Source organism: Pogona vitticeps, chromosome 1 (assembly GCF_051106095.1).
Source record: "Pogona vitticeps strain Pit_001003342236 chromosome 1, PviZW2.1, whole genome shotgun sequence".
Lineage (NCBI taxonomy): Eukaryota > Metazoa > Chordata > Lepidosauria > Squamata > Agamidae > Pogona > Pogona vitticeps.
In genome coordinates this window covers 190355537-190369639 of record NC_135783.1, presented here as the reverse complement: position 1 = coordinate 190369639, position 14103 = coordinate 190355537, and the positions used below count along the sequence as shown (strand labels likewise).

Genomic DNA, 14103 nt, shown 5'->3' with positions numbered 1-14103 from the left:
TAGTCAAAGTATACTTTTGAATTAGAGATCTCTAGACATCACTCTTATAAACTTTATGAAGGAACATGAAGTTCTGGTTCTGGTGTTGTGGTGGACAGTTCGACATCCGCCGACCTAGAGAATCTTTTGTCTCTGCTCAATAAAATGGACTGCTATACCGGTTTTGAGAACAGCACTGTTAAAATTAATTTGCCATTGGCTGTACAAAGGCCGTTACCACTCCTCGTGGACTGGGAACATATACCTCCAGAGAACGCACACTTCTCTCCCCCTTCTTCTCTCACTCAAAGGAGCAGCCATACTTTTCTTCCCCATAGGGAATGTATTACGTTTAGCAGAACTCCATATTGTTCATGCTGAAACATCACGAATACAGAAATATGGAAGACGAGACAAAAAGTTGTCAAGCCATCGTGTGAATCGTCACGCACAAGAGCAACTTCTAACTGTGAGAGGCGTGGCGATTGCCAATGTACAGTGGACCCTTGACTTACAGACGGCTTGACTTAAAGACTTTTTGAGTTACAGACTTCTCTGGCCGCAAAATTTAGGTTTGACTTGCAGACTGAGATTTAACTTACAGACCAGAAAAAAACCAAAATGGAACAAAAACGGCCTGTTACGGGATTAATCGGTTTTCAATGCACTGTAGGTCAATGGAGACTTGACTTACAGACTTTTTGACTTGAGAACCGCCTTCCAATACGGATTAAGTTCTCAAGTCAAGACCCCACTGTACTGCAAATACAAGAATTCATTCTATGGGCCCATTATCTCTCTCTTTTTATTAATATTGTATAATGGAGACTTTTGTAGCAGGGAAACTAGTAAGCTTTTTTTTTAATGCTACCCGCTAACAACCCATACAAGAAAATAAGTAAAAAAAAAATACCAATTAAGGATTCAAATCAGAAGAGAATAATGGGATGTGTCAATTGTGTGCAAAATCTCACACTGATTAATGGCATCCAGTTCTGCAGTTTCTTGTTTTAATTACTCTGAAAAACACCACCACTGGAACAACCCTGTGATATGCAGGAAAGGCGTTTTCTCTCGGTATGACGTTCCACATGTTCTGAGGTCATTACACTGTGCTCCTAATCCACATCATTAGCTGCATCAGAGGGGATGAGAAATGCACAGCAAACCAGAGGGAAAATTCTACTAAGAACCACAGACAGAGAGGAATATGGTTTAAGGCTGCAGGTCCTAGCAACCCATTGCCTCAGAGTTTACATAAAACCACAAACGATTCCCTCACTATAACACTTGCTCTCTCGTCGCATGTTACAGCAATGTGCTTAACTCTCGGCAAACTGTCTGCAGATAATGCTTCATCTGACTGACAAGGATGTCCCATTTAGATTTTTTTTCTACTCCAAATTCCAGTATTCTTGAAGAATTTCCTAGGTGGTATTCTGGGAGTTCTAGTCCTGCACCTACAGGCACATGAAAGACATCTAAAATGTGCTCAACTGGACCAAGGCCGATCTTAGAGGCACCACAGCTATCTATTGGCTGTTTTCTAAAGAAAAGGTTGCCGAAGTGCTTTCTGGGACTTGTAATCTCATTGCCCTTTAGACTCTATAGAGGAAGCTTCCCAAAGAATTATGACACCCAGAAGGCACTGCAGCAGATTCTGTTTTTGTATATCACCAACAAGAAGTAGACCCCAAACAGCCAGGGATTTTCAAGTTAGGTCCTGGTCCAGGTGAGCAAAATTGAGATTGTCTGTAGGCATGGGTCTGTGGGCTGGATCTCCCAGAATTCTGCTTAGAAAATTATTGGAAAATTTTGGGATTTGGAGTCCACAAAATCCGAATGGCATATCTCTACTAGTGGCTGTTGGCATGGGATGAAAAAAAAGAAAAGAAAAAAGGCATGGTTACAATATTATTTGGGTCTGTTCCCATAAAAAAATTAGTTCATGGGCAGCTTTGTCTGGATGTATCCTCTAATCTGAAAGAAGCGGACAGAGGGGAAATCGTGGAATGAAGGTTTCCTGTCCTCACTGCTCTGTTCATCTCCTGTGCCCTCTAAAGTTTCATCTACCAGATCATGCAAAGGTCTCCATGCCCACTCCCCCTTATTCCATATTGTTCAACAGGACACTGAAGAAGCCTTAGGAGGATCTGCAGACACCAGCAAGATTTCTTGTTATGTGTTGTGAAATTGCCTTTGATTCATGGTAGCCCTACAAATTAACGATCCCTAAAAAGACCTTTCTCCCTTCATGGATTGCTGCCTTGTTGTGGCAAAGGGGCTTGAGTAATTCAGAGAAGCTATGGGCTATGCCGTGCAGGGACACCCAAGACGGACAGGTCATAGTGGAGAGTTCTGACTAAACACGATCCACCTGGAGCAGGAACTGGCAAGCCACTCCAGTATCTTTGCCAAGAAAACCCCATGGACAGAAACAAAAGGCTAAAAGATATGACGCTGGAAGATGAGCCCCTCAGGTCGGAAGGCGTCCAACATGCTACTGAGGAAGAGCGGAGGACAAGTACAAGTAGCTCCAGAGCTAATGAAGTGGTTGGGCCAAAGCCGAAAGGACGCTCAGCTGCGGACGTGCATGGAAGTGAAAGGAAAGTCTGATGCTGCAATGAAAAATACTGCACAGGAACCTGGAATGTAAGATCTATGAACCTTGGGAAGCTGGATGTGGTCAAACAGGAGATGGCAAGAATAAACATTGACATCCTGGGTGTCAGTGAACTAAAACGGATGGGAATTGGTGAATTCAATTCAGATGATTACCATATCTACTACTGTGGGCAAGAATCCCGTAGAAGAAATGGAGTAGCCCTCATAGTCAACAAAAGAGTGGGAAAAGCTGTACTAGGATATAATCTCAAAAATGATAGAATGATTCCAATACGAATCCAAGGCAGACCTTTCAACATCACAATAATCCAAGTTTATGCACCAACTACTGATGCAGAAGAGGCTGAAATTGACCAATGCTGTGAAGACTTACAACACCTTCTAGAACTGACACAAAAGAATTGTGTTCTTCTCATTATAGGGGACTGGAATGCTAAAGTAAGGAGTCAAGAGATAAAAGGAACAACAGGTAAGTTTGGCCTTGGAGTTCAGAACGAAGCACGGCAAAGGCTAATAGAGTTTTGTCAAGAGAACAAGCTGGTCATCACAAACACCCTTTTCCAACAACACGAGGCAACACTACACATGGACATCACCAGATGGGCAACACCGAAAGATTGACTATATTCTCTGCAGCCAAACATGGAGAAGCTCTATACAGTCAGCAAAAACAAGACCTGGAGCTGACTGCGGTTCTGATCATCAGCTTCTCATAGCAAAATTCAAGCTTAAACTGAAGAGAGTAGGAAAAACCACTGGGCTAGTCAGGTATAATCTAAACCAAATCCCTTATGAATACACAGTGGAAGTGAAGAACAGATTTAAGGAACTCAATTTGGTGGACAGAGTGCCTGAAGAACTTTGGATAGAGGCTCGTAACAATGTACAGGAGGCAGCAACAAAAACCATCCCAAAGAAAAGGAAATGCAAGAAAGCAAAGTGGCTGTCCAACAAGGCCTTACAAATAGCATAGAAGAGAAAGGAAACATAATGCAAGGGAGATAGGGAAAGTTACAGAAAATTGAATGCAGACTTCCAAAGAACAGCAAGGAGAGACAAGAGGGCCTTCTTAAATGAACAATGCAAAGAAATAGAGGAAAATAGTAGAAAAGGAAAAACCAGAGATCTGCTCAGGAAAATCAGAGATATTAAAGGAACATTTTGTGCAAAGATGAACATGATAAAGGACAAAAATGGTAGGGACCTCACAGAAGCAGAAGACATCAAGAAGAGGTGGCAAGAATACACAGAGGGATTATATCAGAAAGATTTGGATATCCCAGACAACCCAGATAGTGTGGTTGCTGACCTTGAGTCAGACATCCAGGAGAGTGAAGTCAAGTGGGCCTTAGAAAGCTTGTTTAACAACAAGGCCAGTGGAGGTGATGGCATCCCAGTGGAACTATTCAAAATCTTAAAAGATGACCCTGTTAATATGCCAGCAAGTTTGGAAAACTCAACAGTGTCCAGAGGACTGGAAAAGATCAGTCTACATCGCAATCCCAAAGAAGGGCAGTGCCAAAGAATGCTCCAACTATCGTACAATTGCACTCATTTCACACACTAGCAAGGTTATTCTCAAAATCCTACAAGGTAGGCTTCAGCAGTATGTGGACCGCGAACTCCCAGTAGTACAAGCTGGATTCCGAAGGGGCAGAGGAACTAGAGACCAAATTGCTAACATGCACTGGAGCCGCCTAGAGTGGTCAAAATGACTAGATAGACGGGGTATAAATACAATAAATAAATAAATAAATAAAAATAAAAAATTATGGAGAAAACCAGACAGTTCCAGAAAAACATCTACTTCTGCTTCACTGACTATGCAAAAGCCTTTGACTGTGTGGACCACAGCAACCTATGGCAAGTCCTCAAAGAAATGGGAGTGCCTGACCACCTTATCTATCTCCTGAGAAACCCATACGTGGGACAGAAAGCAACAGTTAGAACTTGATATGGAACAACTGATTCATTCAAAATTGGGAAAGGAGTATGACAAGGCTCTATATTGTCTCCCTGCTTATTTAACTTATATGCAGAATACATCATGCGAAAGGCAGGACTGGATCAATCCCAAGCCAGAATTAAGATTGCCTATATGTCACTGCATATCGGCAGTCTACGATATGTAGATGATACCACTCTGATGGCAGAAAGTGAGGAGGAATTAAGGAACCTCTTAATGAGGGTGAAAGAGGAAAGTGCAAAAAAAGGTCTGAAACTCAACATCAGAAAAACTAAGATCATGGCTACTGGTCCCATCCCCTCCTAGCAAATAGAAGGGGAAGAAATTGAGGCAGTGACAGATTTTACCTTTTTGGGCTCCATGATCACTGCAGATGGTGACAACAGCTATGAAATTAAAAGATGTCTGCTTCTTGGGAGGAAAGCGATGACAAACCTAGACAGCATCTTAAAAAGCAGAGAAATTACCTTGCTGACAAAGGTCTGCATAGTCAAAGCTATGTATGGAAGTGAGTGCTGGACCATAAAGAAGGCCGACCGCTGAAGTATTGATGCTTTTGAATTGTGGTGCTGGAGGAGACTCTTGAGAGTCCCCTGGACTGCAAGGAGAACAAACCGATCCATTTTGAAGCAAATCAACCCTGAGTGCTCACTGGAAGGACAGATCCTGAAGCTGAGGCTCCAATACTTTGGCCATCTCATGAGAAAAGAAAGCTCCCTGGAAAATACTCTGATGTTGGGAAAGTGTGAAGGCAGGAGGAGAAGGGGACGACAGAGGACGAGATGGTTGGACAGTGTCACTGAAGCGACCAACATGAATTTAACCCAACTCCAGGAATCAGTGGAAGATAGGAGGGCCTGGCGTGCTCTGGTCCATGGGGTCACGAAGAGTCAGATACGACTTAACAACTAAACAGCAACAACAAAATCCGTTCGCTGACAACCATGCTCAGACTAAAAGCTGGGGTTTCCTTATTGAGTCAATCCATCTCATATTTGGTATTTTTATTTTCCTGATTCTTTCAATGTTTCCTAGCATTATTGTGTTTTCCAATATTTTGTATTTAGTGTACAGGGGTTTTTGCAGCTTGGTGGTGGGGGTAGGGCTAAGTGGGGGTTATGTTTCTGTGCTCTGATGGGTCTTGCAGTGTGGATTTAAAATGTGAAAAGTAGACTGTAATATTAAATTAAAATTAAATGTGAAAATTAGACTGTATAATTTTAAAATGTAAATTTATTTATTTATTTATTTATTTATTTATTTATTTATTTATTTATTTATTTATTTATTTATTTATTTTTGCATTGTGTGGCTCCTAGGGTTTGTGTACTGTGACCTCTCTGTTGTTTTAAAATGTGTGGGTTTAAAATGTGGGGTTTTTTAAATCACAAAATATTCTGTGAGGGGCTGTGGTGCTTATTGATGCAGCCAGGCTTTAAAATGGAGTTTACTGTAGACTCAAAGGTGCTTGATTTTGTTTAAAAGGTGGTTGTTTTTAAAGGTGTTCTGTTTAAAAGGTGTTCTCCTGCCCTCCTTTAACCTAAAAGGTGCTTGGTTTTGTTTAAAAGGTGGTTGTTTTTAAAGGTTCTGTTTTTAGAAGGTGTTCCCTCCCCCTTCCCTCCTTTCCTGCCCTTTTTTTGACCTAAGTTCATCTTAGGTCAAAAGAAGAAAAATTCTCCCCCTAGTGGTAGAGTACGGATTAACCGGCTTTGCATTAGTTCCTATGGGAACTAATGCTTCGACTTAAGAATGGCACCTCTACATAAGAACGAAAAACAGCTGGAACAGATTAAATGGTTTTCAATGCATTTCTATGGGAAATGGTGATTCGACTTATGAAAATTTCGAGTTGCGGCCACCGTTCCAATACGGATTAATTTCGTAAGTCGAGGCACCACTGTATGTTCTGCATACAAACTGAGTAAGGGAGATAAACTGCACCCTTGTCTGACACCTTCACCAATGGGAAACCATTTTGTTTCTCCATATTCTGTCCTAAAATAGTCTAGAGTTGTGCCTCCACTTACGAATGTCCCTACATACGACCAATTTGACTTACAACCAGCTCCAGCTGCAAAATTTTGCTTCTACTTGCGACCGGAGCTTCCACTTACGAACAGAAAAAGGCAGGGAAAAAAGGCGGGAAATTCAAATTGCTAACTGTAGGTAGCGAAAGAGGCTGCTTCTTTGTAGCTCTTTCACCCCAGCAGTTAGAGAGTGTGTGTCATCATCGGAGGCTTCGGACTGCCTCCTTCTGCTTCAGAGTGAGTGTGTGTGTGTGTTTGCAGGGAGGTAAGGTGCTGTTTTCTGCTTTTTAAAAACTTCTGGGTGTCTTTGCAGCGTGGTTTTAGACTGGAGGGTTATTTCTCTGTGCTGTGATGGGTCTTGGAAGATTTGGTTGCTTTTTGGGGGGTTCCCCATTTCTGATGGGTTCTGCATGCTTCCCTTGCTTTTTCCTTTGCATTTCCGACCTTGTCCCTCTGTTCTCTGTGCATTTCCACTCTGCTCAATTTGTTTTCCATGCATTTGCAATGGGTCTTGCATGCTTGATTGCTTTTCTTCCCCCCACCCCTTCGGCCGGAAGGGATTAATCACATTTCCAATGAGTCTTGCAGTGATTTTTTTTTTTTGGTGATTTTTTCCTTTGGCTGGAACGGATTAATGGGGATTCAATGCATTCCTATGGGAAATGGTGCTTCGACTCATGACCATTTTGACTTACATCCATCTTCTGGAACGGATTATGGTCGTAAGTGGAGGCACCACTGTATTGTGAAGATTACTAGTTAGGCACTAGAACAATTACATGTTATGGCACACCCTTTTCTTTTAGAACAATCCATAGCTTTTCATGATCCACACAATCCAGTGGTATAACCTATATAAAGCATAGAAAGTTTTTCCTCTGAAATAGTTTGCTACACTGCAATAGTCAATGTAAATTTGCAATATGATCTCTAGTGCCTCTTCCTTTCCTGAATCCAACTTGAAGACCTCCATATAGGGAAAGTATTTACTGTAAAGTTTTGAGCATAATTTTGCTCAATGGAAAATTAATATAATGGTTGTATACTTAGTACATGGCTTGGTGTTTCCCTTCTATGTGACTGGAATAGATAGCAAATATTTTAATTTGTGGTGTGTCCCCCCCCCCATATTTGTTGGCATGTTCTTGTCAGGCTTTTAGAATGGACCTCAACAGATGGGAGACCTTGACATCTGAGCATTCAGCCTAGAGACAGGCGGTGCATCATGGCCTCTCCCAATTTAAAGAGTCCCTTGTCCAGCAGGCTGAGGCAAAGAGGCAATCCTGAAAGCAGTAAAATCAGGGAGCTGGACAGAGGACAGATTGTATTCGTCCTCAGTGTGGAAGGGACTGCCACTCTTGAATTGGCCTTCCCAGCCACATTAGATGTTGTTCCAAGTCCTCCATACTGAGCATGTTACCATAGTCTATGGAGACTGATGGATGCCTAATCCTATTCTTGTCGGGATTTTGTCCCTATAACTTGAAATAGCTCTACTGATATCCCATCTATTGCTGATGATGTATTTATTCAAAGTTCTATAATTGCAATTTTCTCTTTCTAAAACTGCAGGTTCTTCATCAAAAGAGATAATCTGTCATCCTTGCTTCTCTTCTTCATAGTTCTTCAGTATACTGTTTCCATCTTCTCTTTATTTTATCCTGCTCAGCTAATATAGTCCCGTTTCACCATCCTAAATGGATTTAAATTATTGTTTTCTTCTTTTTTGGTGTACTCTTCTATTTCCTCACTACAATCATTATGACTTTTTTTCCTATATGCAAGTCACGGAAAAATTGCATTTAGGTTCTGATCCTATTTGTATTACCTTGAACTTTTGCTTCTCATTTGTTATTAATAGTTTTAAGAATTTCATTCATCACCCAGTGAGAGTTTTCTTTCTTTTGATATAGAAATAGTTTTCAGCATTATTTTCCAGTGATATAGCTGGTTTCAATTCTCAGTTCTTCTGGTTCACCATCAACTCAGTTCAGATGGCAAATCTGTTATTTATATGGTCTTTAAAATCTCCAGTACAGTTATTCAAAAATATTTTGACACCAAGATTTTTGTGGATACTCTAAAATAGATATGTATGTTGGGACAGAATATGGAGGAACAATATCGTTTTTCATTGATAAAGCAGCCAGACAAGGATGTACATTATCTTCCTATCCAATACCTGGAGAAAGACAATAATGCTAAGAAAAGTTGAAAGCTATGGAAAAAGGAAAACCTAGCACGAGGTGAATTGACTAAATAAATTAAGCCATGTCCTTTCATTTGCAAGGCCTAAGTAGGATTGTTAGGACATTTAGAAGTCAGTACTGTAGTTCATAGGGTTACTATAGGAAGCAACTTGATGGCATGTAACATAACACAACAATATTGTTTTAAAGGTTTTCTTCAACTTTAATTCTTTATGTTAATTTTTGTGGCTTATACCACAGCCCATTCTTGGTATTATTTTTGCAGGGAGAACACAGCTTCTCTATCTCTATTTCCAGTTCTAATAGCCAGAATCTGATTGTTTATGTGATCACATACAGTGGGGTCTTGACTTAAGAACGGCTCGAGTTAAGAACATTTTGACTTAAGAACCACTCTCATAGGAAAATATTGACTTGACTTACATACTTAGATTTGAGTTAAGAACTGAAAAAAACCACGTGGGAGGCAGGGAAAGTGCAAAATGTGAACTTTCAGTTAACTGTTTGCCAGTGAAAAGGGTGCCTGTCTGCTTCCTCACTCCTCCCAGCGTTTAGAGAGTGGATTGGGAGTCTTCAGACTGCCTGGTACTGCCTGGACTGTATTTTCCCTGCCTTCCCTGAACCTTTCTTGACCTAAGAAAAAAAGAAACAAAATATCCCCCTCTAGTGGTCGAAGGCAGAATAGCAGCTTCCCATTATTTTCTATGGACGGAAAAGAGCAGATACGGATCAAATGGTTCTCAATGCATTCCTATGGGAAATGCAGATTTGACCTGAGAACTTTTTGACTTGAGAACCGCCTTCCAATACGGATTAAGTTCTCAAGTCAAGACCCCACTGTATAGGCAGCTGCACAAACCTTGCTTCCTTTCCTGCAGGCTCACCTCCACATGTCTGATCCCACACCAGCTGTAACACTGGGAACATGACTGGTTGTGTAATCAGTCACACAAAGGGGTGCTGACAGAAGGTGAAGGAACTGCTGTTTCTCTTATACCCATGTTTTTTCTCTACTTGGATTTTGGACATTGTCTATTTGATTTCTATGTTGACCATCCAGTGATATGAACTTGATACAATTGTCTGTGCAGTTGCCTGAATCATATATTTGCATTAATAGCTGGCTTCGCAGAATTCTTTGAGATGCTCACCTGATTCATTTCTAATCCTTAGGCCAAAATTTCCACATGTGTTCAGTTCTGCTTTGTTTCCTACTTTTACATTCCAGTTACCTATGACTCTATTTTGTGTGTGATCGATTTCCTCCTGAGCAGTTGCAAAGTAGCTTACAATATTAAAACAAACAATATTTTAAGAAATAAAACATCAGTCTGATTTTTATGAACCCCGTTACAGTGGACCCTTGACTTACAGACGGCTTGACTTACAGACTTTTTGAGTTACAGACTTCTCTGGCCGCAAAATTTAGGTTTGACTTGCAGACTGAGATTTAACTTACAGACCAGAAAAAAACCAAAATGGAACAAAAACGGCCTGTTACGGGATTAATCGATTTTCAATGCACTGTAGGTCAATGGAGACTTGACCTACAGACTTTTTGACTTGAGAACCGCCTTCCAATACGGATTAAGTTCTCAAGTCAAGACCCCACTGTAGTTAGCCAATTACTGAGAAAAAGTCTGCCTAAAGAGAAAGGTCTTTGCCCACATGCAGAACAGCCTGGCCTCCCACGGGAAATTGCTCCACAGCTTAGAGCAGTGACCTGAGAAAGCTTTCTCTCCTGTTGCCACCAAATGCGTCTGTGATGGTGGCCGGAATATGAGAAAGGCCTCCCCTGATTATTTAAAAACACAAGCAAACTCCAAAAAGAAGATGTTGTCTTCCAGGTAGCTTGCACCTTTAAAAAGGCCAAGAATAAAATATTTTCAATCACATGACGACTCTGAAAATGACAAATTGTTAGGCATGGCAAAATGCAAGTAGTTAGGGACTGCAATGAAAAGCTGGCTGAATCATACCAATCAAATCTTCATAGCAAGATGCAAAAGAGAGGAAACTTTCCTTCCATGGGCATCCTTTCAGGTATTTATTTTAAGTTCCAAGCCAATTTGCTTTGTTTATGTTTTTACATATCTGTTTCTTGCATTTGTTTTAGTCCATGTGTACATATATACCACAAATACTTTCAATACATTCTATTCACTATGTTCTCGCTTACACAGGCTTATATTTTCTAGTCCCCAGGTTGCCGCTGTTCATTTACATATCTTCCTCTCCCCACTGCTGTTCATATGACTGAGTAATAGTGCTTGGAAAACTTAAGAGAAGCAGCTGACACAAAGTTACACACTGTGGCAATTTTACATTGCCCACATATTTTATGTAAAAAAAACCCCAGTATTTGTATGCATGGTAAGTGACTGAGGTTAACAGTTGTATGTGGATTTTACTTAGTGTGGCATCTAAGGCAGTTCAAAAGTGTGGGGAAAAGTTTGTGAATGGATCTGCAAGCTGATTTGTTAGTAGGGTTTGTAGCTGGAGAGGTTCTTTGTGTATAAGGGTGTGAGTGGCAAGGGTTAGTTAATAAGAGCTGTGTGTTAGTTAATGTTCTCAGTTACAGCTCTGATATAAGCAGAATTTCAGAGGAAGACTGTGGTCTGTTTGTAAAGAGGTTGCAAATAAAAGTGTGGTCTTATCAGAACTTCTGTCAAAGCACGTTTCTATTTATATACAGTATATATGGGGCAGTGAAAGTGTTTGAACTGCATAACAAAGAACAGTCCAGTCTTATGGTTACAGTGGTGCCTCGCTAGATGATTACCTCGCAAAACGGTTTATTCGCAAGATGATGAGTTTTTGCAATTGCTATAGCGCTTCACAAAACAGTTTTCCTATGGGCGATTTTTGCAAAACAACGACTATTTTTCCCCACTGGAACGCATTAAATAGATTTCAATGCATTCCAATAGGGAACCGCATTTCGCAAGACAATGTTTTTGCAAAACAGCAATTTTCGCAGAATGAATTAACATCATCTTGCAAGGCACCACTGTATATACTAAATAAACTGATGGTTGAAACCTTTATCTTATATTTTGGTTTCACATGTTCACGGAACCTCTTTATCATTGTGTGTGCATTTTTAAATCAAAATTCAGAATGAACAATGATCTTCTGAAACAGTGGTTCCCAGGTGTTCTTGAATATCTGGAAACCCAAGGTTGAGGAGCACTGCATTGCCACCGTAGACAATTAAAGCTAAGGTGTGAATTGTAGATGTCCAACGTTTCATTTATAAAATTTAAAAAACACTGTAGGGCAAGACTTTTTGAACTTTGTATTATTGAAAGGCAAAAGCTGTTTACCCAAACAAGAGAGAATGTCATTTTCAAAGAGTTACGGGGCACTGTAATCAACAGTTTGAAAGAAAGATATCTCTATTGTTCCTGGTGTTGAATGCACTAATTTATATTGTGCTTATTGAGTTGTACTAAGATATGTATATATTCTGGTTCTTTTTATGTTGTTTTTGTATATTGATGATTTGTTAATAAAATAAAATAAAATGGGTTTGCTGGTGAACAAACAACAACACTATTCTAAAGAAGCTTCAAATGTTGAAGCCCATAAGGGACAATACCTCTCTTGGGCCACTTCAAAAGGTCCTCAGTTATTGTGCAAACCTTTGGGCTATACAGAACCCTTCATCAGGCAGGCTGGTAAAGACAGCAAAAGCAGGAATAGGTGGTAATAATAATAATAATAATAATAATAATAATAATAATAATAATAATAATAATAATAATAATAATAATAATAATAATAATAATAATAATAATAATAATAATAATGAGGAGGAGGAGGAGGAGGAGGAGGAGGAGGAGGAGGAGGAGGAGGAGGATAACAGTTGCAGATCTCCAAAAGCACACCACCATTATCTGTTATATAATACCAGTCAATTTTTAAATAATTTTGAGTGCACCTGAAGTCTTTTAATCATCATCCTTACCACCACCTCTGAACTGCAGAACTGGAAGGGATCCTATATAGATTATCAAGTCCAGCCCCTGTCAAGGAGACAAACTGGGGAATCAAACTCCTAACCTCTGGCTCCTAAACCTAAACCCCTGAGCTCTCCAGCAGTTTTTTAAATAATCTTAGACCTGTAGAGCTAAAAGGGACTGTCAAGAGATCATCAAGTCCAGCCCCTGTCAAGGAGGCAGTGGGGGAAATCGAACTCTCAACCTCTGGCTCCTCATCCGGATACCTAAACTGCTGAGCTATCCAGAGTTATTTAATAATCTTAGATCTGCAGAGCCGGAAAGGGACCCTTTGGATCATCCAGTCCAGCCCCTGCCAAGGAGGCCCAGTTGGGGGAATCCAACTCCCAACCTCTGGCTCCAGGGCCAGAAACCTAAGCCACTGAGTAGTCAAGACACAGAATACAGCGCCTCTAACTTCAACCATGTTTCCTCCCTCATTTTTGGGTTAGTTTCTTTGCTCCTTGTTGATCCTCCTGCCTGGTGCAAGCCTTCGGGGCCTCTGGCTCTGCGGGGAGTTGGCCTCAGGAAAGGGGGTGGCCGTGCTAAGGGTGGCTTTCGAACTGTTTCCTCCTTCCCACCGGGCGACCGTCGTTTCCCGCTCAGCCCTGCCTGGTGCAGCCAGCCTGCCCGCCTCCCTTGGAAGAACACAGAGCGGAAACGTGGTCCCCCCTTTTCTCCGCGGGTTGCCTTCGAGGGCGCTGGACTTGAACCCCGCGCCGTGCCTTTCGGGGCGTCTTCTGCCCTCGCCCCCCCTTCCTTCCCTGCGTTTACTCACCTGGCCGCGTGGCTGCGGGAGCTCCCGTTCGCTTTCGACGCCGGCCGGCCCGCGAGGCGAAGCGAAGTGTCGCCCGGGGCCCGCTCGCGCCTTTCTGCCTGGGTGTGTGTATGAGTGGGTGGGGGAGTCTTCCTGTGCGGAGTCGAGAAGCAGGCGGGCTGTCCCGCGAGGGAAGGAGAGGAGAGGAGAGGAGGGGAGCCGGTTCCCTCGCCTGATGCCTTGAAGGGCCGAGCGGCTTTCTCTTCACTCCCCTCCTCTTTCTCCCTCCTCCCCACCCCGCCCGCCTTTTTCCTTCCTCAGAGTTTCATACGCCAATCTCAGGGCCTTTTTCAATGTGTGTTTTTATTATTATTATTTGGTCTGGGATGGTGGCTGTTGTTTGTGAAAAGCAGATTTTCCAAATGACTTGTCAGGTTGCCTCTCCAACCACCCCCCCCCCCAACAACACACCCACACTCAGGAAAATGTATTTCTTTAAACTATCGTTTACCTCGCTTTTTCCCCCCAAAAGGACCCA

General features: G+C 41.6%; 1 protein-coding gene across 1 annotated transcript in view; it reads right to left on the bottom strand.

Moving 5' to 3' along the window:
• The window catches only part of STAT4 (signal transducer and activator of transcription 4), a 52019-nt gene extending 38189 nt beyond the window's left edge, over window positions 1–13830 (bottom strand). Inside the window, exon 1 of the mRNA XM_072979702.2 lies at window positions 13587–13830. The gene's annotated coding sequence lies outside the window, so the exon portion shown is untranslated. The remainder of the gene's footprint in view (window positions 1–13586) is intronic.
• Between the last annotated feature and the right edge of the window lie 273 nt (window positions 13831–14103).